This window comes from Poecilia mexicana, unplaced genomic scaffold, assembly GCF_051168715.1.
Source record: "Poecilia mexicana isolate PSO_F unplaced genomic scaffold, ASM5116871v1 scaffold_23, whole genome shotgun sequence".
Taxonomy (NCBI): Eukaryota; Metazoa; Chordata; class Actinopteri; order Cyprinodontiformes; family Poeciliidae; genus Poecilia; species Poecilia mexicana.
The window spans coordinates 180685-207887 of NW_028263392.1; the positions used below are offsets into that span (position 1 = coordinate 180685).

The 27203-nt window shown below is 40.8% G+C and overlaps 3 long non-coding RNA genes and 1 pseudogene across 3 annotated transcripts in view; 3 read left to right on the plus strand and 1 right to left on the minus strand.

Annotated features, from left to right (window-relative positions):
• LOC148152445 (uncharacterized) overlaps positions 1 to 27203 on the plus strand; it is a 144213-nt gene that overhangs the window by 87128 nt on the left and 29882 nt on the right. The gene's annotated exons all lie outside the window — the stretch shown is intronic.
• Positions 1472 to 5170, minus strand: LOC148152447 (uncharacterized; annotated as a pseudogene).
• Positions 6439 to 7996, plus strand: LOC148152448 (uncharacterized). The gene is made up of 3 exons (XR_015762182.1): positions 6439 to 6552; positions 6653 to 6803; positions 7789 to 7996. It is a non-coding gene; the product is annotated as an uncharacterized LOC148152448 (long non-coding RNA).
• LOC106912198 (uncharacterized) lies at positions 23563 to 26271 on the plus strand. The gene is made up of 3 exons (XR_015762192.1): positions 23563 to 23695; positions 24699 to 24758; positions 24879 to 26271. It is a non-coding gene; the product is annotated as an uncharacterized LOC106912198 (long non-coding RNA).

Consider the following 27203-nt stretch of genomic DNA (forward strand, 5'->3'; position numbering starts at 1 on the left):
GATTAATAGGGTCTAACCCTACCCTACTCTTATATTATGTGTATGGGTACAACACCTCTGAAAACGATCTCGGTGACCTGTATCGTAGCTTCTGATCACTAGAGGGTGCTATTAGACAAACTGTACATTTGAAATACAAAAAATAAGAATAAAACCAAACATGTGCTTGGCATCTACTCAGCCATTTTGAGCTTAATGTTATGATCAAGAGCAATCATCAACACTTCTTTTCCTCTGAACATAATACTAAGATGACAGGGCGTTATGTTAGTTGATAAAGGTCTTTCAACATGGATAACACCAAAAATAGCATTTATTGTATCAGAAGGGCAACTTTCAGTGCTTGGTGACATAAAACATAAAGGTTTAATGTAGTGTTCTTTAAACAAATTAATCTTTTATTGTAGAATGTTGTTGAATATTATGTGCTATGAATTGTAAAGCCAGATAATCAAGATAAATAAAAGTCACTTGTAAACAATTGTGATCATGAGTTTGTTATAATGAAATAAGTGAAGCTTCCCTGATTTAAGGTTTCAATAATGTTTTCAAAGCAAACCATTGACATCAAAAAGTTTAAATTTAAATTTTTATCTTCAAAGCCATAGCAAAACAGCACAAAAATAATCAGGTTGATTGACACCCATTTTGTCTGATTTGAAGAAAGTGGGGGGGCTGGTTGACCTTTTGACCTTTACACTTTCATTAATATCTTCAAAGCCAAAGCAGCACAAACGAAAATTTTTGCTGCCTGTGGTCATCGGGGGCCTCGGGGCAGTCACCCCCAAACTGGAGCAGTGGCTCAAACAGATCCCAGGAACAACATCAGACATCTCAGTCCAGAAATGTGCAGTTCTAGGCACAGCCAAGATACTGCGCAGAACCCTCAAGCTCCCAGGCCTCTGGTAGAGGACCCGAGCTCAGAGGATGAAAGAGACCACCCGCGGAGGGTGAGAAGGGAATTTTTATATATATATATACACACACACACACACACACACACACACACACACACACACACACACACACACACACACACACACACACTGTATACTTGGTTTAATGTAGCCTCCTAAGCAAACTTTTGCATCTGTAATGTCATGTCCCAATAGATGAAAATACTTGAAAAGAAGAAAATATTGAGCTGAATTATCTATAACATGACAGCATGACTGTGTAGAACAGCTGTGCATGTGTTGCACCAGTTACTCACCACACGTAGTAAGGACTTATAGGTGATCCATTTGTCATCTGGTTGCATTCCATCTCGAAGGGCTTTTTTGAGTGTTATGTGTTTTGGGGGCCATAACAGCGTCTGCTCCTCAGCTTTAAATCAGCTTTCTAGAACTACTGCTGTCCCACCATTTGGGAACTGTACAACTGACCACAGCACCACCTCTCTACTCATCTTTGAAGGGCTAGGGATGAAATGATATCTCATAATGATATCTCCTTACAGGTCATCCCCATTTCATTCTTCAAAGCCACTGACTTTGTATGTGCCAATGTATGATGATTCACAGGGATACATATAATATGGCTGTTTGTGTCTGTACATTCTGAAAATTATATATGTATCCTCTTCTGATTTAATAATATTCTCTACTAATGCAAATCCATCTCCAACTTCAACACAATTGTCTCCTTTCTTTGTGGACAAAGTAAACCGATGAGTGGAGACCTTCCTGTACTGTTGTGAAGAAATAAACTGTGTGGGGACTGGACCATCAATGTGGATGTAAAGCAACTTTGGATAATCTCTACAACATATGGATCCAACATGTGAGGTTTCAGACAACCTTTTAACTACCTGTTGTAGTGTCTGATGTGGCTTGCGTAGAAGATGCTTAATTTGACTAAGACAATTCTCAAAAGGAAATCCTGATATATTATCTAGATTGCCGGACCTCCTGTATTCCTCAGCCAAATGAGTAAGCTGGTGTATGTTGTACACAATTTAATCTTTTCCATAAAATTCCCCAAAGTGTTCAACAAAAGCAACCATCAACTTTTGTGCAAAGGCTAACATTTCCTCAGATATACTAGGGGACAGCAACATGTACATTCCAACAGAAAACAACATGAAGTTGTCATACAGCTCACTGGGGAGTGAATCCTTCAAAACAACAGGACCCCAATATAACATGAAGGATCGGAACTCAGTAGCTTTCCACCGATCTATCTCCGACAGTCCCCTTGGTTTACGGTTAAACTCAGAAGGCGTGTATAAACGTAGCTTTAGGAGTTTATCTGAAATGGCTGCTACAGTTTGGGAAGGAACCTTTGTTGCTAAATGTTTCCCCTTTAACCATATATGAAGCATTTTCCTTGTAACTCCGAGACAACAGAGATGCATGTAATCTGGTGGAAACATAGAAACCATCTTAACTAAACCAGATAAAGGGCTCTTTCCAATGTGATGTTCCTCATCAACCATGTCAGAGAAACTGGAGTCTGTCCTAAGTTTATGCTTTGTTTCAGGAAATGTCATTTTATTCATCCATACACCCTCCTGAAAGCACCTGAATAGCCATTGAATCCTTTGACCTGCTTAATATAAGCTCTTGCCGGCGCATCACAAATAAAGGCAGAAATCTCTACATTAAATTGCTTAGCATTATAAATAATGCCATTAGATAATACATTCTGAAGATCTTTGACAAACTGATCCAGGTACTCAAAAACACTCACTGGCTTGCTTAGACCACAAAAAATGCCTACAACAAATGGGGACTTTGTGTAGTCACAGGTCAGACATCCAAGTATGGGCCAAAACTGAAGTTTAGAACTTTTAAATAAAGGTAAGCCATCTTTATTAAACTGGATGTTAATAGTAGTCATAGTTGATGGTACACACAAACATGCCAACCGTGAAAGCACCCCTTTGACTATTCCAAAATGATGATAATCTCCCCCTTGAATTTTAGTGATGGGCACATTTCTGGGTGTTCCAAGCAATGTTCTCCCATCTCCTTGTAGTGACTTCTATGTGTTTTTGTGTCAACATATCACACATAAATAGCCAGTCATAACATTTACAGACAAGTAAGAAGATGTACAGGACAGAATCACAACCCAATGTTGTCAACACATAGTACTTAAATTATAACGTGAGTAACCCTCACAAAAAATAAAAGTTGTTTCACCCGGAGCCAAAGGAGGAGAGGAGGAGAGTAGAAAGGGGGAGGGAGGTTGAGGGGTAGACGGGCCAGGTGAGGGGTGAAGGGAAAGGGGTGTGTGTGTGTCTTTGGCAGGTGGAGGGAGAGGGGTCGGGGGTTTGAATGGGAGAGGGAAGTGGAGGGGTGTGAAAAACAGCTGACATTGATTGAACATTTAGATTACTAGTTCTTCCCCAAACCTTATCCTCATGGCAAACTGACCTGTGTGTTTTCAGTTCAGCAAAACCCTGTTAATCAGATGTCAATTAAAATCATGTGTGCTGAATTAGGGAAATGCCTAAAACTTGCAGGGCAGTGTGCCTGTTGGACCGGTGCTGAAAAACACTGGATTCGATGTTGGCATTTCAATCAATGGATGTTAATTGGCTAGAACTGAATGGTTGTTTGATGGTTGGTTGTTTGATGGTTGATCCAGCTTCTGTCGTTGACCTTAACCATACATTCAACCTTTGTGATCATAATTCAACATTGAATTAACATCTTTTGCCAACAAGCCAACAGCAAAGCAGCTGTGTGTTTGGGACATCCCACTCATGTAAATGGTGGGGGTGGACCGCTCCACTCCTTGTAGTAAGTTGCAGATGTTTTGGTGGCAATATATATCACACACAGTCAGTGAGAATTGTTATGAACAAGTACGAAAATGTACAGAAAGGAATCAGCACCCACTATCCTCTACAGTGCTTAATTTAAATGTGATAACCCCCGCTCAGTAATAAAATGTTCTGACCCAGAGCGCTGATAAGGAGGAGAGGAGGGGAAGTTGTGCGGCAAAACAGCTGACATTGATTCCATATTGATCAGATGTTGATCAGACATCGGCATTTCAGTCATTAGATTTGAACCACAAAACAACACTGATTCAATGACACAGTTTCAACGTTAGTTAATTGACTAGAGGTGGATGGTTGTTTGATGGTTGATCCACCATCATTTGTCGTCTTCAACCAAAAATCAACGATTCTAAATATATTTCAACGTTGATTTAACATCGTGTGCTATCTGGGTTGAGAACGCCGTTCGTAACTGAGACAAGACTTCTACAAATAAAAGGCTATGGCTTATTGGAAGACGTTCATTGCGGAGTAAACTCCTAACGTTGACGTCTAGTCCCAATATTTTTTTTGCTTTGGACAATTTGGTTTGCTTGACTCTTAGGGCATCTTATGAGTGCGGCAGATGTGTCAGATCTTCATTGTTTTGTCATTTTACAGGATTGTTTCAGATATAGATGCCCATCCAGACTTAAAATTCTGACCAGTAGTCATGTTTTATTGTGTTTATGTGAAACTTAAACATAATAAAGATGCTAAAAGTAATTTAACTCATGTCTTCATTTCAGCAAGCCAATAACATTCCATTGACAGGATCGATTTTTGCTTTAGCATAAGAACCTTGAGTAAAACAATGACAAGATATATATTTTAATCCTATGCAATAATAAAAGTAAACTAGTTTTAGGTATACATATATGCTGGTTTCATGAAATTCATTATCAAGTAACATTTTCTTTACTTGAGAATATTTTTCTTAAAATAAGATAATATATCTTACTTGTATAAGTAAAATTGGCTTGTTTTAAGTAAAAATACACTAATTTTAAGATATTTGTAGGTTCATCTTGGTTAGATATTTTTTCTTGTTTTGGAAAATCTTGACAAGATAAATTTTCTTGTTCTGTTGGCAGATAATCTTTCTTATTTTAAGAAAATTATACCCTATTTTTGTACCTTTTTCTTTCTTGTTTTTGAAAGGGGACTTTTTGCAGTGTGTGTGTGTGTGTGTGTGTGTGTGTGTGGTTGGTTGGCTGCAGCCAGGTCTCCCGGCTTCAGGAAGATGTCCCATCTTCCCAATCCATGCAAGACTCACAGAATATTGTGGTCTTGTCTCTTGGAGATGTAGAAGAAGTTCTTTTTCTGATTCCTCACCCAGAAACCAACATGGGAGACTGAAGTCCCAGACAACAGAATCCCCAAGTGGGAGTTGAGCATTGTTGTTCTAAAAATATATATTTTTCTTATTTTTAGATTGCTCATTCAATATTCCAACAATGTATTTATAGTAGAAAGAGAACAAATGTATCCATTTTTGCTTCATCTTTGCTTAATAACCTCCTGAGACCCAGAGAAAAAAAAGTTTTTGAATTTCAATTTTTTTTACACTACATGACTCTTTGGTGTGAAAAAACATCACTACAATTGAAAAAATTTCAAAACATGTTTTTATTTATTTTTTAGAGTATGTCCTTTGGAGAGGACATCGGGACTCTCTTGTGGCAAATATGAACACATTTCGAGGCATACATTTACCTCTGAACTCTGACAATCTTTAGTGCTGTAAATTTCAAATGGCTACACCATTCAAGCCAGTGGTTCAGATTTCCAGGGACCTCATTCAGCTTATCCAAAGCAAGCTGATTAGTGTAGTTTAATCAGGTGTGTTAGTTCTGTTTTGGTTTGTGGTAGTCCATAAAGCAGTTCTTCTTCTTTGAGATGCAGAGGTACATGTTGCATTTGATGCACTTTATGTAGGTTTTTCCAGTGCACCCTTCTGCTCTGCACCTGGAACTATTAGGATTGTCCATCATCTGTGGCAAATGGACAGCTCCATACTTTCTCACTTCCTTATCTGGCTGGGGCCTCCTTCTCTTCTGTGATGGAACGTACTCCTCATCATTCGACGCATCAGATTCAATTGGATTAGGTTGGCCTGACTGCCCCTGGGCAATCAGTTCCTCACCTAAGAGCAGTTTGAAGTCATGGTATTGGAGAGTTTTCTTCATAGGTCGTGCCAAAGCTTGGCTGTCTTCCTTATACTGTAACCAGGAGTTGGTGATAGCCAGATCGAAGAAGTGTAGGATTGTGCGTACAGTCCACTTCCTTGTGCGGTTAGCCATTCTATAAAAACTAAGCATTCTATCACACATATCAACCCCACCCATGTTGGTGTTGTACTCTGCCACCACTGCAGGTCTGGACACTTGAACATGCCTTTTGTCTTTCAGTGACCATCTGGTCCGGGTATCCTGGGGCTCTATTCCATGCACTGTTGATGCCATGAGTACAGGTTTATTGTCAACCCATTTTGTCACAGCCAGCTCAGGATGTTTCCTTGTCACCATTACAGAGGAGCCTCTTCCTTGTTTCAACAACTCTTTATCAGATGTAATGTTACAATCCTTTGGGAGTCTATTTTTCATCAATGTTCCACTTGCAGGCAGACCCATTTCTAGCAATTTATCCAGTAGTTTTATTGAGGTGAAATACCTAGACAGACAGACACAAACACAAAAAATAAAAAATAAGTGTCATTTGTTTACAGAGAATCATCATCAACAGCACCACAATTGACGTTTATACCTGTCAAAGTACAGGTGAGTTCCCCTGGGAATGGACTCAGTCAACCGAAGAACTGCATTTGCTCCTATTCCAAGTCCTGTGTCTCTGCCGACAAAGGTGTTTTTTCCTTGGTAGACTTCAAAATCCAATACAATTCCAGTTGGAGTAGCGAGAACAAACACCTTCAATCCGGTTGGATTTGGCTTGCCAGGAACGAATTGACGGACTGGACATCGACCAGTAAAGGGAATCATTTGTTCATCAATGGAAACATTTCCTGGCCTGGGTAGGTTTAGGCAACCTTGTTGCACCTTCTTCAAAAGTGGACTGACTCTCCAAAGCATATTGAGCTTCCTCTCTTCTTCAGTTACATCAAGATCATTAGTGATTTTCAAAGAACATCTGATCTTGAAAAAGCGATCCCTTGTCATCGACTCAGCAACTATTGGCACTCTTGTTTTTTTGGCCCAATACATTTTGATTTTTGGGTAACCAAGGCATGCCATGTACACTGAGACTCCAAACCAGGTCTTAATCTCCTCAGGTGTTGTATTCAGACTTGAGCCTGACACCTGAATCTGTCTCTGGTTTGTGCAAAAGGACATGTCCTCAAAAACTTTGTTGTCAATGTACTGCTCAAAGTATTTTGATGGTGGCCAGTCTACACGGTTTGGGGCAGTACAGACAACCTCTCCGGAGTCTTCCAGCACAGGCAGGAATCTTAAGAGACAGACAAATACATTAAATAATTATGTCCTCTAAAAGTGATAGTTCATCCAAAAAAATACTCTTATCTGTCTAAGCTTATCTACTCTTGTCTCAGAAGCCTACGTGTTAGTTTTGGTCCAAAGTGGGCGACGGGCCCGTGCATCCTCAACTTCACTCTCCTCTTCCTCACTTGATGCCTCATCCTCTGAACTCCCGACCTCAAAATCACCGTCAATCTGTCCCTCTTGGTCCTCCTCATCTGACAAATCTATGTCTGAGTCTCCATCAATAATCCTGTTTAGGATTTTCTCTGCCTCAGTCAGTGAGCTGATTTCTATTAAAACAGGTTAAAAAAATAAAAAGCAAATCCTGATGTCCTCTATGGAGGACACACATAAACAGGTTATGTTTTATCCCAACAAATAATTAAACTGCTCTGAAAATCCACCTAACTATTCCTTAGATGTTCATTTACTAGAAGCAATCTGAATATTAAACTCACAAAGCTCATAATTAGAAAATAATATACTTACCTTTCTTCTTTCGATAAAATGTGCTCACAGGGATGGCAGCCATTGTGAAGAATCAGAAAGAAAATTCCAGAAAAGCCCCACCCCCACACATGTCATATCATTGGAAAGCCCAGGATGTCCTCTCTAAGGACCAACAGGATTTAACACAGTGGCATGTATAGTTTCAGAGTTATGAACAAAAAACCTATGTACTCCACAGAGGACAAAAATGCATTGCTGGGTCTCAGGAGGATAAATAACAACATGGTGAACAGTGTTTGTTTTACCTTTTGAAGTTATATTTGAATGAGTTTAGAACATGTAAAAAGGACAGATCCTTCATGTGGAAGCGATGTCTGAATGTCCCTAATGTCCTGGTTCTTATGTCTCTTCATGCAGGAACCAGTCTGCTGCAGGAAGTTGTGTTTCTAGTGAGTCAGGGAGCAGATCCTGATGAGATTGGCCTTATGAACATCGATGAGCAGCTACCTGTCATAGAATACCCCCAGCCTGGACTGGATGTCATACAGGTACAACTAACATCTGATCAGCATTCAATAAGAACCTTTTTAATGTTACAATATGCTTAGATCAATCTCTGTTGGACTTCATGTGAGGGAACTTGTCACCTAGAGCTGCAAGGATGGTAGAAAGCCTGCAACACTCGGCATCCAGGAATCAGTAAAGGACGAGTAGAAGCAGCACCAGAACCCACAGCAGACATGAGGCATCACCAGAGCAGCCATATGAGGCACAGAGGCAGGGCATCAGTGAAGCCCATGAGCAGTGGTCTGCAGGACAAAGAGGCTCAGGACGAGATATAGGGCATAAATCCAGAATTCTTAACATATGTTATGCTATTATTGTTGTTGCAATGACATTATTATTTTTTAAATATTAAAAATAATATTTAAAAAATATTATTCTTTAAAATAATATTTATAATACCTAAATAAGGTCTGCTCTCCAGACCTTATTTAGGTCTGGAGAGCAGACCTAAATAAGCAGACAAGCTCATATCAGGACCCCTGCAGTTTGCTTATCACCATGGAGTTGGAGTTCAAGATGCCATCATACACCTGCTTCAACAAACCATCAAACCCACTGTCACCAACTCCAGAAGACACAAGTGGAGGCCTCAACAATTGTCTGGATCTATGACTACCTGACAGACAGACCACAGTTTGAGAGACTGAAGGACTGTGTGTCTAACCAGGTGGTCAGTAGCACAGGAGCACCACCATTCTGCACTCTGCACTCACCATTCTGTACACTTCAGACTTCTGTCATCTATAGAAATACTCTGATGAATCTGCAGTTGTCGGGTGAAGCAGAGATGGCTCATGTTTGTGCCTCATGTTCATCACCACCAACATCATCCTGACTGAGACAAAGAAATAAGAACCGCTTTAACAGAATAATCTGTGACTGTTTGCCAGTTTTCTTGAATCTTGGGGAAGGCCCGTCCAGCAGCAGCTAAGGAGCTGCTGCTGGACGGATTGTGTGCCTTTTTTAACCAAACTGCACTGCAAAACCTTACCAAGTATTTCTGTCTGACCGCTTTGTGTCATGGTGGGAGAACAATCATCTCATCTTGAATGTAAAAACAAAAGAGATGGTTGTAGAATTCAGAAGAAACAGTGTTCGATAAAACCCTGTTTCCATCATGGGAGAAGAAGTGGAGATGGTTGAGGAATTTAAATACCTCAGTGTTCATCTGGACAACAGATTGGATTGGAGACACAACAGTGAAGCAACCTCACCATTTTCTTCATGAGACTATCTTGGAAAAACACAGTGTCTTCAGTCAGAGGTCTCTTCAGATTCATTGCAATACAGTCTGCTACAGGAGATCTTTCCTGCCAACAGCCATCACAATCTACTATAACTCTTTGAAGAATTTGAATTAATACGAGTAGCAACAAGTTTTTTTTTGTAAATTATCGATATAAAAATTATTTTGGTGTAAAAATATAAAAGGCAGAGAAGCTGCCTATCTCCAGCTAATGTTCTGGGCGAGAGGCAGGGTACACCCTGGACAGGTCGCCAGTCTGTTGCAGGGCAACACAGACACACTGGACAAACAACCACACACTCACACCTAGGGACAATTTAGAGAAACCAATTAACCTGACAGTCATGTTTTTGGACTGTGGGAGGAAGCTGGAGTACCCAGAGAGAACCCACACATGCACAAGGAGAATATGCAAACTCCATGCAGAAAGACCCCAGGCTGAGAATTGAACCCAGTACCTTCTTGTTGCAAGGCAACAGCTCTACCAACTGCACCACTGTGCAGCCTACTTAATGTGAAATTTAAAAAAACAACAACAAAAGCATGGCAAGTTAAGTAGTCTGTATTATATGTAGCAGTTTCTAAATTTCTACCATTCCTGGATTGAACCTGGAGGGCCAAAAAATAATTCCAAGGGCCTGTATTTTCTCCGGGAACCTATATTAGGCACCCCACATTAACCAACAAAACTTTGCAAGATTTCTCAAGATGTTTTAATCCTTGATTCTAGATTGCTGAGGTGATTGCCTCTGTTCTTCTACAGGAGCTGACCTCCCCTCGCTTGATAAAAAGCCATCTTCCCTATCGATTTCTCCCTACAGCTATGCACAACGGAGAGGCCAAGGTCAGTGCATGTCAGGCCATGTGTAATTCGGTATCTCAAATATGTTAGTTGAATAATTTGGTCTTCTGCTATCATCAGAATATGCCTTGAGTTTATGAGATGTTAGAGTATGACTCTGCCTTAGGACTTTGATCTTCCAATGGATATTGGATCTTGTACTTTTTCCCATTAATGTAACTTGGCCAGCTGCATTATCCTACAGAGGTTTAGTTTAATACACTGTAAAAACTGATAAATTAGTCCAACTCAAACAATTTGAGGAAACCAATTGCCTTAAACAGTTTAGGTTTATTAACCTAAACAATTAATCTTAAGTGGGGAGTTGGACTAACTACCTGAAGTTAAAAATAACATTTGCAAACTGTTAATTTATTGCACGTCAGCTACTGTTCACATTGTGCTTTTACTATTTAACCAGGTTGACATGAACCAGAGCGCTGTTTGACAAAGGATTAAGAAATCCAGGATAAAGACAAAGCCAGGCTTCACATCGCATCAGTTCATCCTGACTATCAGTTTCATAAAAACCAAACTAGGCTGAGGAGGTGCAGCTATGTTGAGCCAGGCTGAAGTAATTCAGATGAATGCGTGTCCACAGATTTCTCCAACAGACCAATGAAATCGATCACAGATTCACTGATGCTACGCTGATTCTAAATTAACTGCTTATGCCATACCTTACACCAAACAGCTTTAGATGGAGGATTATGAGGAACTGAAGTATCATACTAAAGAAAGGAATGCTGCTACAATAGCAAACAGTGGATCAACTAAATGCGTAATTAGGCCAAAATCCAAAATCTATATTTCCAAACTCAACTAAAAAACATCAGTCATATCTGTCATTTACTCATTACTTCAAGTGGATATATCATGCTTTTGCATCCTTCCTATATTCTATAGAATTTGAATTAATATTAGTTACCACAAAATTTAATTTCCCTTTGGGATCAATATTTTTAAGTTGAATTTTCACATATGAATCATTCTCTTATGATCTATATAAAGTAGGACCATAACACTGCAATATGATTGCAATGCTTTGGTCTGAATTCCTCCTTATTAGAGCTGCAAACTCCTCATTTACCTGTTCTGAGGAGTTTTAGAGGAACTGTGGTCTTTTTAAAACATGAATGAGATATTCCACGTCCCGCCCTCTCCAGGGTGAAGGGCGTCCCACCCCATTTGGCTATTTTTATAGTTTGATAACAGCGATACAATTATCTACCGGCAGAAAAGCTTTTTATTCAAAATTTTATTAAAGATGTGAACAAAAGACTTGTCTATCCAACCTTCCATGTTGGAGTCAGAGTATGATCCAGAGCAGGACAATGAAGACGACCAACCTGCAGAACCATTTATTCAATTGAATTCATCACAGTGGAGTTATTACTGTATTTACACCCTCTCCATCCATACCAGCTACCCACAATATGGAGTGTAATTTAACTATAGTGTTCATGCATATCAGATACCTATTAAATATTAATGCGACCACAATTTGAATGAAGTAAACAAAACCTTGACATAATTAAGGAGTTAGATAATGGGAGCATCAAGAACATCACTGGATGCATTTGCACATGTTCCCCAAGACAAAAATGGCAAAAACAAAGCCAAATACTTACAATAAAAATTAAAGCTGCAAGCAGCCTCAAAACTATTGATACGAAACATATGAGACCCATATGCACGTTACACCTCCTCCTCGTGGAACTGTTGGCCACCGTGGGGATTCCGGCATTGCTGCCCACTCGCCACTGCAGACGTTATTGCGCAGTTTCCCTACCCATCCGCCAGGCAATACGCATCAACGCGTTCTGCAGCACTCCCTAATGATGCACCCAAAATCTGGTGCAGATCGGCTGATGTAGAGAGGAGATATAGCTGACGGTCAAAAGCTGTAGGACGAGTTTGATCAAATACTACGTCAATAAAATGGACATGATGGCGGCTTTGATCTAAAATGGCCAACTTCCTGTTGGGTTTGGACCATGGCTCCCAGAGACTTTTTTGCAGGTCCTGACAAGATACACATGTGTCACAAGTTTCATAATTCTGGGTTAAACCGTGGCTTGGGGCTGATGATTTAAAAATTTCTAGGGGGCGCTGTTGAGAAATTAGGCCACGCCCACCAAAGATTGTTATGAATTCCTGTCCGGGGGTGGATAAGGATTGATCCCTGTGAGTTTGGTGCAGCTCGTCTTGAAATTATGGAATTCAGAGCCAAACGTATGGCAACGGCGTTACAGGTCACTTCGCCACACCGCCACACCCACCTGCTCCATCAAAACCGGTTGGGGTTGGAATCCACAACACACCAACATGTCTTCTGTCTATGGACACAGTTTCATGTTAATTAGGTCAAACAGGTAAGATAGTGACCGTTCACAGTAAAAAATATGACACTTCCTGTTCTCAGGGGTCGTGGCTTAAATAATGTCATCACTTGACCATTGAGTGTTGATGCCGGCGGCCACTTCAAGGCTGCCAGGTAAGGTTGATGGGATCTGCAGAGCGATCAACACTCAAACTGAGATGATATGGGAGCTGAACCGTAGACTGTGTGCGATCCTGGAACAGGACCGTGGCCGGGCAACGGATCTCAGACTCAGAATGGATATGGTGTGACCTTGGAGAATGTTGTTCGCTCGGATCAGGCGGGTGAACCTAAATTTGGCTGCTTGGATTTGTCATTGAGAAGCACCAGTGAGACTTTCAAGGAAGGCAGTAAAACTCATGTCAGCCTGACCTAAATAAATTTTTGCTATCGGAATCTGGCTCCCCGGGCTGGCCTTGGCTGGCTAGCTATCCTCCCCTGGTTGTTATGTCTAAAGAAGGCTCTGTTCTGCTGCCCCCCTCCCCTCCCTGAGAAGACTCGCAGACAATCACAGATAATTGCGTGCTTCAGTTAGGGTTCATGGTCTGACACACATAACTCACATGATACCCATATGCACGTCACACCTCCTCCTGGTACCCGGCTTGTTTTGTCTATACAGGTCCTTCTCAAAAAATTGGCATATTGTGATAAAGTTCATTATTTTCCATAATGTAATGATAAAAATTAAACTGTCATATATTTTAGATTCATTGCACACCAACTGAAATATTTCTGGTCTTTTATTGTTTTAATACTGATTATTTTGGCATACAGCTCATGAAAACCCAAAATCCCTGTCTCAGAAAATTAGCGTATCATGAAAAGGTTCTCTGAATGAGCAATTAACCTCATCATCTGAATCAACAAAATAACTCTAAACACCTGCAAAGATGCCTGAGGCTTTTAAAAACTCCCAGTCTGGTTCATTACTCAAAACTGCAGTCATGGGTAGGACTGCTGACCTGACTGCTGTCCAGAAGGCCATCATTGACACCTTCAAGCAAGGGGGTAAGAGACAGAAAGAAATTTCTGAATGAATCCCAGAGTGCTGTACCAAGGCACTTCAGTGGGAAGTCTGTGGGAAGGAAAAAGTGTGGCAGAAAACGCTGCACAATGAGAAGAGGTGACCGGACCCTGAGGAAGATTGTGGAGAAGGGCCGATTCCAGACCTTGGGGGACTTGTGGAAGCAGTGGACTGAGTCTGGAGTAGAAACATCCATAGCCACTGTGCACAGGCGTGTGCAGGAAAGGGGCTACAGTTCCCTCATTCCCCAGGTCAAGCCACTTTTGAACCAGAAACAGCGGCAGAAGCGCCTGACCTGGGCTACAGAGAAGCAGCACTGGACTGTTGCTCAATAGTCCAAAGCACTTTTTTTGGATGAAAGAAAATTTTGCATGTCATTCGGAAATCAAGGTGCCAGAGTCTGGAGGAAGACTGGGGAGAAGGAAATGCCAAAATGCCAGAAGTCCAGTGTCAAGTACCCACAGTCAGTGATGGTCTGGGGTGCCATGTCAGCTGCTGGTGTTGGTCCACTGAGTTTTATCAAGGGCAGGGTCAATGCAGCATCTATCAGGAGATTTTGGAGCACTTCATGCTTCCATCTGCTGAAAAGCTTTATGGAGATGAAGATTTCATTTTTCAGCACAACCTAGCACCTGCTCACAGTGCCAAAACCACTGACCATGGTATTACTAAGCTCAATTGGCCTGCCAACTCTCCTGACCTGAACCCCATAGAGAATCTGTGGGATATTGTGAAGAGAAAGTTGAGAGATGCAAGACCCAACACTCTGGATGAGCTTTAAGGCCGCTATCGGAGCATCCTGGGCCTCCATAACACCTCAGCAGTGCCACAGGCTGATTGCCTCCATGCCACGCCGCATTGAAGGCTGCAAAAGGATTCCTGACCAAGTATTGAATGCATAACTTAACATAATTTTTGAAGGTTAACTTTTATGGTATTAAAACACATTTCTTTTATTGGTCGAATGAAATATGCTAATTTTTTGAGACAGGGATTTTGGGTTTTCATGAGCTGTATGCCAAAATCATCAGTATTAAAACAATAAAAGACCAGAAATATTTCAGTTGGTGTGCAATGAATCTAAAATATATGACAGTTTAATTTTTATCATTACATTATGGAATATAATGAACTTTATCACAATATGCTAATTTTTTGAGAAGGATCTGTATGTATTTATATGTGCTTAGGTGCCGAGGTTTTTTTCTTCATCTCAAACTCTGCCCTGCAAAGAGCAGAGTGTGAGACAGGCTTTTTTTTCCCCATTTCCTCTGCAAGGTGGCGCCCGTCGGGCTGCGAGGCCTCAGCCAACTATCCCCACATCCCACTACCCACCCCCCTCGTGTTGTTGTGTAATGGATGGTTGTACTGGAACTGCAATTTTGTTGTCTTTCTGACAATGACAATAAAATTCTTCTGATTCTGATCAGTCACTGAAAGTTTGCTGCCTCTCTGAGTTTTTGTGTAGGAGATATAACAGTTTCGTGTTTCATAGCGAGTAGGTGAAGTTTGACCCTGGGAACTCCCCTTCAGCAAGCACAAATACACAAACCTGTGATAACTTTTAATCAGCCATGTCTTATGTACGATTTGACCAAGTTTGAAGCCGATTGATGGAAATCCCTGGGAGGAGTTCAATCAAATGCGAAGGCTGTAAAATGGCCAAAATTGGGTCAAAATCGGAACTTCAATCCAAAATGGCCGACTTCCAGTTTAACTTGCACTATGACATTAATTGTATTTTCTGTGCATCTTGGGGAGCTCTACAAATGTACCAAATTTCATGACCTTAGTTCTACAATGAACTAAGGTCATAGGAGAGGGTCTTTTGAAAGTTGCTAGGTGGCACCGTTGAGCCGTTTCTTGTGTGATTTTTGCGATGACCTTAACATTCGTAAATTTTACATGGGCTTTTTACATCCGCCAAGTTTGGTGAGTTTTTGAATATGATAAAAGCCCCCAAAAAGCTTTTATCATATTACCCCATTTGGGAAAATGAAAATAAAAAAAAGAAACAGTACAAATAGGCGGGCCCAATAGCTGACTGTATAGCTCAATCAGGTGAAAACATGGATCTGTTGGAATGCTACTACTCAAGTAACCCTACTCAGAGAGGCTACATGCAAAGAATGTGGAAGGAATGGCCAGTTAGACATCCCCAGTCAACACTAACTGCTAAACAACTAGTAGCTCAGTGTTCCAACATCCGCAACTTGAGATTGACGAGGTACAACACAGTGTATGTATGTAACCCCAAAGGTGTTTGGGTGTTCCCCACCTTTGACCAAGCTAAGAACATTTGGACTTGTCTATATGCAACTTCGGCATAACTAAACTTGGACTGCAAAACAACAAAAACTGGCAAATTCACAGAACTGATTAGCAGGAAGTCATGCTAATCAGCATGTTTAATACTATCATTTTTCATAGACAAGAAGAATGCAATATAGAGAAATGGACAATATAGAGAAATTAATAACACAAAATGAATATGAAGATGTTTATGCAGCACAGGGAAAGAATAAATGTAAATTTTTTTCACTCAAAGGACAGACTAAAAAAGTGGATTTTGCATAATATATCCCTTGTAAAATGCTCCAGATCTTGTGCTGCACTTAAAACAACTGTGTTATTACTTCAAAAAACAATTCTGAGTTGGTAGAAACGAGTGACCACAATTTTTTCATAAATTTAAGTTACTTCAATTATATTTGTGTTATGTTAGGGTTTACAGCATCACAATAAATCAATTCTTGGTAATGAGGTAAGATTGTTAATGTCCTGGGCCCCGGGCCCCTCAGGTTATCTACATGGCCAGGAACCCTAAAGACCTGGTGGTGTCCTACTATCAGTTCCACCGCTCTCTCAGGACCATGAGCTACCGTGGAACTTTTCAGGAATTTTGTCGGCGCTTCATGAATGATAAATGTAAGAACCTTTCAATCTCAAAATAATTAATTACTATCACTTTCTTTATGCTTTGTTTCATCTAGATTTTTAGCATACTCTAACTCTGCCAATGTTTTCTTTCTTTCATCTGGCAGTGGCTTATGGTTCCTGGTTTGAACATGTTCAGGAATTTTGGGAGCATCGTTTGGACTCTAATGTGCTCTTCCTGAAATATGAAGACATGTTCAAGGTAATATTTTGTCTTCTCCATTTACTCAATGTCTCTGCGTTTCTGAGTTTGGGTCCATCATCACAACTTCAGTATGAACTATAATGCCAAAGCAAAGAAAAAGAATCTATCAAGTCTGAGCACATTTAAGCTAACAAAAAACAAGTAAAACCAAATGACACCGACTTACCTCCCTAAACAAATAAGCAGGAGAAAAATGAATAAGAAAAAAAGCGGCAGTTCACCCTTACCAAGTTCCATCCAACAGTTCAACAGAACTAGCAGAAGTCATGTGACTGGGACGAAAGGAGGAGGGATGAAGAACAGTTCGCCTCAGCTCCCTCTATACAAGTCACTTTCCCCAGGCCACCAATCCATCTTCTCCAAGTCATCAACATCCTCCAATTAACAGCAGGCGACTGCACAATCAAATTTACATTTGACCACACCCCTCCCTTTTCAACACCAGTCATAACAACACCTCTCAATGCTGTTTATATTTATATTTGTGTTTGAACAGAAGAACGTAAAACCTTCAGGTATCTCAAATTTGTACCAAAGGATGATTTGTGAAGGTCCATATTATTTTCCTGATATCTTTTGTTTTTTTCATGATGTCACACAAATAAGCAATGTGTTTAAAATACACCAACAACTGTATTTTCATTCTGGTCTCTTAACAAATAGGAATCATTTAGTAATCCTAACTGAGCCCATACAGGCATAGTTTTATTTTGATTGTGAGAAAAATTTATATTTTTATAGAATGTATTTAACCCTCCTGTTATGTTGCGGGTCAAATTGACCCGTTTTAAAGTTTAATTTTTTTTTTAAATACTTGGAAGAATTTTTTTGCATGAAACTTTTTCTATTTGTCTGAAAATGTATTAATTGTACACATTTGTAACCCTAGTTACATCGATACTGTTCAGGTCAATTTGTCCTGGCAGTCAAGTTAAAGTGCAAAAAAACATTAAAAAATGTCCAATTCTATATGTTTCCTTGCAGCTATTAACCATATTTCACCACAGACACACAAACACAACACACCACACACACACATGCACACGCAGACACACACAAGGCCACTTTCTCCCTACTCTCTTTACTGCACTAGGAAACTGCGAGAAAGCGGGTGTTCATACAACTTTTGACGGGAACCTTTTCCGTTCCTGGGGGCAAACTCCACCCACACTGAGTGGACACTCAGCAGAAGTGGAGGAAAACATAAATACTCTCTACATGACTCATTTATCTTGATGGTAACACTTTATTTGAAGGGGTGTGGATAAGACTGACATGACACTGTCAAAAACATGACATAACACCTGTCATGAACATAAAGAAGTCTTTATGAATGTTTATGACAGTTGTCATGAAGTGTCATTCGGTAAATAATGACTCTTAATGCAATGTTGCTCTAAAAGTTGCATTAAAAGTCCATTAAAAATGCCAACTTTGCACCAAATTGTCATTATTTACAAAATCATGCAAAGTTGGCATGGAGAAAGACTTCCGCATAGCTTTGAGGCGATTCTGGTCCACCATCCAGCATCTCAGGAGGGGAAAGTGGTGCAGCACCAACACTGTTTATAGTGGGGATGGTGTGCTGCTGACCTCGACTCTGGACGTTGCGGGCTGGGGGGCGGAATACTTTGAAGACCTCCTCAATCCATCCAACATGCCTTCCATTGAGGAAGCTGAGCCTGGGGACTCTGGGTCGGGCTCTCCAATCTCTGGGACGAGGTCGCCGAGGTGGTTAAGAAGCTCCTCGGTGGCAGGGCCCCGGGGTTGGATGAGATCTGCCCGGAGTTCCTTAAGGTTCTGGATGTTGCAAGGTTGTGTTGGCTGACGCGACTCTGCAATATCGCATGGACATCGGGGGCAGTTCCCTTGGACTGGCAGACCGGGGTGGTGGTCCCCCTATTCAAAAAGGGGGACCGGAGGGTGTGCTCCAATTACAGAGGGGTCGTACTCTTAAGCCTCCCTGGTAAGGTCCTGGAGAGGAGGGTCCATCGGATAGTCGAACCTCGGATTCAGGAAGAGCAGTGTAGTTTTCATCCAGGTTGTGGAACACTGGACCAGCTCTACACCCTCAGCAGGATCCTGGAGGGTACATGTGAGTTCGCCCAATCGGTCTACATGTGTTTTGTGGACTTGGAGAAGGCGTTCGACCGTATCCCTCGGGTGATATGGTCCTATTGGCTTCATCAAGTCGTTATCTGCAGCTCTCACTGGAGCGGTTCGCAGCCGAGTGTGAAGCGGCCGGGATGAGGATCAGTGCCTCCAAATCCGATGCCATGGTCTTGAGCCGAAAAAGGGCAGAGTGCCTTCTCCAGGTCGGAGGGGATGTCCTGCCCCAAGTGGAGGAGTTTAAGTATCTTGGGATCATGTTCACAAATGAGAGAAGAAGGGAGCTGGAGATTGACAGGTGGATTGGTGCAGCGTCTGCCATGAAGCTGGCACCGTACCGGTCCGTTGTGGTGAAGAGAGAGTTGAGTCAAAAAGCGAAGCTCTCAATTTACTGGTCGATCTACGTTCGAAAGAATGAGATCACGGATACAAGCGGCCGAAATGGGTTTCCTCCGCAGGGTGGCTGGGCTCTCCCTTAGAGAAGGTGAGAAAGTTGGTCATCCGGTAGGGACTCAGAGAAGAGCCGCTGCTCCTCCACGTTGAGAGGAGCCAGTTGAGGTTGCTTGGGCATCTGGTAAGGATGCCTCCTGGACGCCTCCCTGGCGAGGTGTTCCGGGCACGTCCCACCGGGAGGAGGCCCCAGGGAAGACCCAGGATACGCTTGAGGGACTATGTCTCTCAGCTGGCCTGGGAACGCCTTGGGGTTCCCCCAGAGGAGCTGGAACAAGTGGCTGGGGAGAGGGAAGTCTGGGCCTCCCTTCTGAACCTGCTGTCCCCGCGACCCGACCCTGGATGAAGCGGAAGAAAATGGATGGATGGATGGATGTTCAGTTTCTACTTCCTGCATTCTTTCATTCAGCACATGGAGACTGAGCATGGGAAACTGGAGATGGATTTTTTTTTTTGGTTGTTGCAAATTGAACCTCATGATCACCCTCTTTTGTTGGCTGAAGTATTTAAGCTAAAACAAAAATTTGAAAAATCATAAAAAGAAAGTTAACTGGTCAAAAAATATAGATGCTGGATTGGAAGGAGAGTAGAGAAAGGAGAGGAAGACATGCAGTGAAAAGGCCCAGGATCGGGAGTCAGAGGCTGGACTCAGCATACACAACATTTCTATTGATCTATCTGTCTCAGATTCTGGATCTACGTCCACTTGAATAATCTTTTACTTGTTTTTGTGCTATGTGATAAGCAGCTTGTCCAAGAGTCCAGATTCTGAATGATATTTTCCCATTTGCTTCCACAAATGCCATTTTACTCCATTTTGTCTGATCAATTTTATGAGGCTTACATCCACAAATATTCTCTCCTCTCCAGATGTTTTCTATGCCAAAGATTTTGTTTATTTGAAGGGAAATTATTGAAATCAAGCTGATACAAATGTTTCAGTTGAAATTTTTTTTATAAAGTATAAATAATTTATGTTAAATACATGAAAATAATAATAATTATAGCCATGTGGGCTTAAACCAGTGCTTCTCAATTATTTTCTGTTACGCCCCCCCTAGCAAGAAGAAAACTATTCGCGCCCCACACTCCCCACCGTGACTATTCGTCTCTACATAACATTTTATCCTTATTAACATTAAAGAAAAAAAAAAAGAAAGACATATGGTCAAACTTACAAAGAATAACTTTATTAAATCGTGTTTTAAGTCTGCAACAGAAAAGATTTTAAGTGCATCAATGCCTGAAATTAAAAATAAATAAATCCTTGTTTAAACTGTAAACATGTTTGACCAACTAATTGCACCATTGCAAAATTAAATCAAATCAATAAATATTTAATAATTATAATAACTAATAAACTACAAAAACTAAAAAAAAAAAACTAATTTATATTCAGTTCAGCAACGTTTGTCTTTGAGTTTATCTACCAGCTGTTCTTGAAGATTGTTAGTGTAACAGGTGTAGAATGGATCACGACAGGAACCAGGATTTGCATTGATTTATTCCTGTTTAGAACAAAAACATATTCAGCAGCAGCTCCTGGCTCTGGCTCTCCCACACACACCTCTCCACAGCGCAGCTTGGCGCGAACTCACAGGAATGGGTTAAAATCATCTAAAGTTCACAAATAATAATAAAATAAAATCTGCATTCATACAAAACAATTAAAATAAAACTGAAACAGAAATAATCTGCCCAAAGGTTACAATTTTACACAGTAATAGAAATTATGATATATATATATATATATATATATATATATATATATATATATATATATATATATACACACACACACACACACACACACACACACACATATAGGCGCGTGCAGAGGAGGTGGGGCTGGGGGTGCTTGAGCGCCTGCCCCTTCTGCTCCTTGCCCCCAAGTGCCCTTTTGGTCAATTTTTTTTTTTTTGGTATTATTTTCTAAACCCTCTTCTGACACATAACATGTACTAAAATTATTTGTCTTTTGTTGGGCTTATTCTTTTTGTACAACATAATAAGCCGGTCACCTTGTTACCTTTGACCTTTTGCCCGTGACGCATGACGCAGTTGCCTCTCGCGCAGTGAGATAAGGCGCCTGAGGCTGAGCAAGATGGCGGCGTGAGTAGTCGTTCTTTGCAAGCTCTCCCGAGATTGTCTGTTTAAGGAGCTATTATTGCTGCTTTAACGCAGGGAAGCATTTATTCCGAGACCATCGTTAAATATTGTGCTTAAAAAAGACGTCCTGAAAACTTCAGATAATGGCTGCAAGTGGTAAGCGCAAATCTGTCAGCACGGAAAATACACCAACTAAGATGTCAGCTAAAAGTCACAAATCGACGGAAGACCATGACTTTGCTGAAAATATCACAGCAACTTTAAAGTTGACGATAAACGAGAGAGCGGACAGTATGCAAGCAACCATAAATGATCTAAAAGATTCAGTGGGTTATATCCATGCTGAAATGAAAGAAATGCAAGAGAAGATGACAGAAACCGTCAGAAAAGTTGAGAAATCATTAAAAAAGATGCTGCAAATGGAAAATGAGCTGCTTGAACTTTCACGTTATAGAAGAAGATGGGACTTGCGGCTTTCGGGAATAGATGATGAAGAATAAGGAGAAGATGTTTGTAGCAAGGTTATTTCCATTTGCCAGAAGAAAGTCAATAATTAACACATCCATTATGAAAACCTTTTAGCTAAGTACAGCATAATGGCAGTACCAATACAACTTCTACACCTTGAAGCCTGTCTGTTACACGGTCTTACTTTAGCTGAGCAGATCAATATGCAATGTGTACCGTATCTGACATACATTAAAGATTTTATTTGACCTGAAAAGGCTTTTTACTAAACTGTAATCGTGTTAGCCACGTTAGCACCGAGTACAGTGCATCAGGCCTAGGCACACTCAAACATTTGCCAACAACAGAAATCACTGATTTCAAAAGTAACCCTCAAAACCATGAATGCCCGACTTATCCAGCCTTGCAAGAACAATAGGCATCAGTGATCTTGTCCACAGCTATATTTATGCTGAGGGTGTGAGGATCTGCTGTTTTCCTCCGGTACCGGACCGGTAGCATTTCGCTGTGACGCGCACAATGTTGGAGGCATCGCGTGGCTCAAACACCTTGATGTCGTACATAAAAGATGACATGAACTTGTTGGTTCCCCTGTCCATTGTCGTGGCTGATATTTTGTGAAAATCCGGGAGAAATGCTACACTAATCGACTCAGAAATACTCTGCAGAGAGTCAATCGAAGTGAAAGACGCCATATTTACATAGAAACTAAGCTCCGCGAGGCTTTGTTTGTGAGACATGCAGCCACGTGGGATTTTCGAGGGCGTTTCTAGACGGAGCTTGTTAAGGTCCATTCACAATAAGAGGAGTAATAAACGAATAAATCCCAGTAAAATCTGTCCTGGCACCACTCTAAATGAAAGCATCAAATGCAGCTCAGCTATATCAGCTTCCAACCTGTTCATGTTATGTAACATGATGCCAGTGTTTTCTGCATGACTCAGAGCTGCTGTGAAGCAGCAGTCAGGGCTTGATCTTTTATTGCTCCAAATCTCTCCCAGCGTAGTAAACATTCTTCCTGGTGATTTTATGTGAAGTGAGTCTTACAGCTGCTTCTGTGGCTGAGCAGAGAAATGAATGATAAAAAAAGTGTGTCAAATGTTCATTTTATGAGTGAAAATATTGTTTTGAAATACAAAAGAAAAAAAATAAATCATACATATTTATATATTGTTAGTACAGAATCAGTTTCTTGTATTTACTGTTGACAACCTCTTTAGTAGAAAGTTCATCCTTAGCAATAACAAAGTGACTCCAAGTCAAAATGGCCTTTCACAATACATGTATGTGTGATAGACAGATTATGATGATATATTTTACTGTCCCAACATGACAGATTTGTTCAAACAAAACTGTTTTGTGTCTGAGTGTAAAAAACCTGACCTACTGTCTGAGAGGTAGTGAAACCATCTGAATGTTTGGAGGTTGCAGTTAGCTTTGTGCACAGAGCTAATTGCTGCTCCAATGTGATGCTGCAGTTTGTGTTCCCTCCCAGGACCTGGGGACGATGGTGGAGCATCTGGCCCAGTTCCTCGGTGTTTCCTGTGATAAAACTCAGCTGGAAATTCTGGTGGAAAACTGCAACCAACTGATTGAGCAATGCTGCAAATCAGAGGCGCTGTCTATCTCTAGCTGTGAGTGAGCTTGCAATAGACGGCTTCTTAAAGTTCTCAACTTATTTTTTAACTTTACTTAGATTTGTTTTAAGAGCCTGTGTGGAACCGTTAAGTTATCAAATCCTCTCATAACTTATTTTAAGATTTCCCTGTTTTTTTGGGGGTTTTTTCAATTTCTACCTGGTTCACTATGATTTCACCAGGTCTGAATGTGCAGTTTACCACTTTGTTAAAGTCACTGCAGGTATTCATCTGGTAAACCAGTCGGTGCTGTATCTTCATCCCCACTGAAGACAGGCTTTAATTCTTTCATTTGGTTATGTGAAATGTTTTTCTCCTCAGCACCATTTCCATGAAAGCTTTTTTAAATTTCACTTTGTCTACATGGAGTTCTTTCAACACTAACACAAGCTGTCCAACTTTATCAAATCTTCACATTTTTTGCTTCTTTTTCCTTCACCGTGGATGTTAGCGTAGTGGTTTTATACAGTGTATTCATCCCTGACAGTCCATCAGGGATGAGTAGACTTTCACCAAATCAAAAGTGCTAAAACAGATTTATGAATACAGGGTCTTCAGACTAGTGATACATAAGTTCCATCAGGCTTCGGTTTAAGTCAGATGTGTTCATATCCAGTTACCTTCTCCATAACACCTGAACCAAAGGAGCTGCTCACCCTAACCCTAATCAGACTTGGTGCTGTTGAAGGAATTCAGCCATCTTGGTTCCAGTGTGTTGGAGGAGGACAGTGGGTCTGGAGGACAGGAGGACCTCCTGGTTACAAGCCAGCTCACTGGATTCCTAAAATTGCTCTCCAACTCCCTTTGAGAGGCTGTTGTGGACACATGTTTGACTTGCACCCTGTAGTCCATTTTGAACCACCTACCCAGTCTGTTTTTGTTTAAGCCATTTGTCCTTGTGCAAATATATATATATATTTTTTTTTTCAAATTTTGAGTTGCCATTCATTTTACTTCTCCTTTTTCTGTTTTCCTATTGTTTTCTCATCTTTTCATTCAGTGAATTGAAATCTGGTGTCTGACCTGTTGCTCTGATCTGTGTCATGTCACGTCGCATCAGGTAAGCTGAGTAACTGCCACGGGATGGCTGCGCTCACCCTGCAGCTAGATCAGTGTAACTAAACTGTGATCACACACAGTCCAGTGAATTTGGTCCTAACATTCTCTCCTCTCTCTGCAGGTCGTGTAGGTGTGTGGAGGGACGTCTTCACTGTGTCCATGAATGAGACATTTGATGCTTATTACAGACAGAAGATGGCCAAATCTGACCTAAGCTTTGACTTCTGCCTGTGAGGACAGCTATACTTCTCTCACCAAAGACTCTCACTCCCCTGATACAACTGATCTCTTCAAGTATCTTGAAGAAGATATCTTGAAGAAATTCATGCTTCTGCATCTCCATCAGCTCAATCAGTCTGAAGTTTAACTGTCTGAGAGTAGATTGACCTTCTAAAATGTTTCCACAGAAATCACACTTGGAACCAAACAGAAATCACTGTGTAGCTTCTAAAATATCAATGATCAGTTCCAAAATTCACTATATTTGTTGAGGCTGCTATGTGCATTTGGGTTACTGTGGAAAGAAGCAGGTTCTGCAAACCGCAGAAAGCAAGAAGTATTTGGACCATGCAGTATTTACATCCACTTTCTTTCCACTTGGAAGCAGATAGTTTCTAACTTCTAGCTGGACTCTGCCTTTGTTCCAGAGACTGTGTGGTTTCTTAAGACAAATCACATCCTGTTCAATATCCACAAAAATGGTGTCAGGTCTGCAATATTTCTAATGTTATTGCTTCTTTAATGTACATGTATGAATGTGTTGTTGTACTGTTACATTCACCAGATGTGACTCAACATTCACTGACACCTCAGGAATTTGACAGTTGTGAGCTTTCTTCTGAGTTGACTCGGTCTCCATTCCAATTCTCCTGTCTTTATCTTCTTTCTGTAAATGTTAGGTGAACTGTGCTGTCCAAACTAATTTCCACTGCTTAGAGTCTAGCACATTACAACAACTCAGTATATATTTAACAGAAATGAAGGACATTTGTTGGGTTTATTGTTTATTTTGAAACAATGTTTCTTGGCAATAGATCTTAAACCACTGAAAAGCCTTCGTCATTTCTCTTGTGCAGGAGAGCTGAGACTTTGGATGGCTGAACAGATGATCTGTCAATATTTGGTGTCATTTATTGAATTGACTGTTGAGTAAGAGACAAAATATTTTGGTTATCTAACAATTTATCAAACAAGGGCCTGCTGCTCAAACTACAAACAACTGTCTGAGAGTTGTTTGTAGTTACAAATATGTCACAATACAACCAACAAACTGGCTCTCCAACAGTACATGATTTATTGCCAAGAAGCATTTTAGCAGCAAAGACCAACCAACAAACAATTCTTTATTGTTTTGTCTTAATTTGAGACTGAGATGATTGTGGGTGGGGGTGTTTTTATAGAAATTCTCATGAGTAACCACTTTCCCATTATAAACTCCTTTTGACCAGCCCACTACTGTATACTTTTGTTAGCACTGGGAAGATCTGTGAAGTAAATACGAACATCGGAACCACCACCTTCTGAATTCTTGATGCTGTGACAGAAAGCAGTGCTTTACGAAAGTATTCACATTACCTGAACCTTTTCACATTTTGTCATGTTGCAACCACAAGCTACAATTATCTTAACTGACTCTTGTTAAACCAGGTGTTTTGTGAAGGCCTCTGAGGTTTGCTACAGAGCATTAATGAACAAAACGGTATCAGTTAGACCAAGGACCACTGCAGACAGGTCAGAAGTTTAAAGTAGGGTTACTTTCTAAAAATTTGTGCATCTCTGTTTAGTTCATCATTTGAACATGGAAAGGATGAACACACACAAATAATTGGCCATCCACCTAAACCAAAGAAATAGCCAAGAGATCCATGATAATTTTGGAAAAGCAGGAGAGACCAACAGCTCTTGTGTGAGAATCAGCACAGCTGTCCCACCTGAGCTCCCCAGAATGGCCTTTACAGAATAATGTCCAGAAAAAGCTGCTGGTGAAAGAATGGCATAAGAAGTCCTGCTTGTAGTTTTCAACAAGCCATGAAGGGAACAAAACAAACATGCAGAATAAAAGATCCTCAGTTCATGGACTGGAATGGGAATACTGGCCCCAGTCAGCTGACACGGCACATCACCATGAGCCGTGGCATTGTTGCCACTCGAACCTTGGATGAAGGCTCATCTTCCAGCAGGTCAACATTCTGTCATGAAGTTGGGTGAGTGGCGGTGAGAACGAACGCAGAAGACCCAGGAGGTGAAGATGAATGGTGGCTTCATGGTGAAATACAGCTCAATACAGTTAAAATAACAGGCTGCACAGTGAGCGGAAACTAATGCTAACTAGTGTAGCAACTGGCAAAGAGCTGCAGCCAACACAGGACTACAGTTCTACTGTGACGACAAAAGACTACGTAAGGCAAGGTTCAACAGCATTAGACTTGTCTAAGTCCTTGGACTT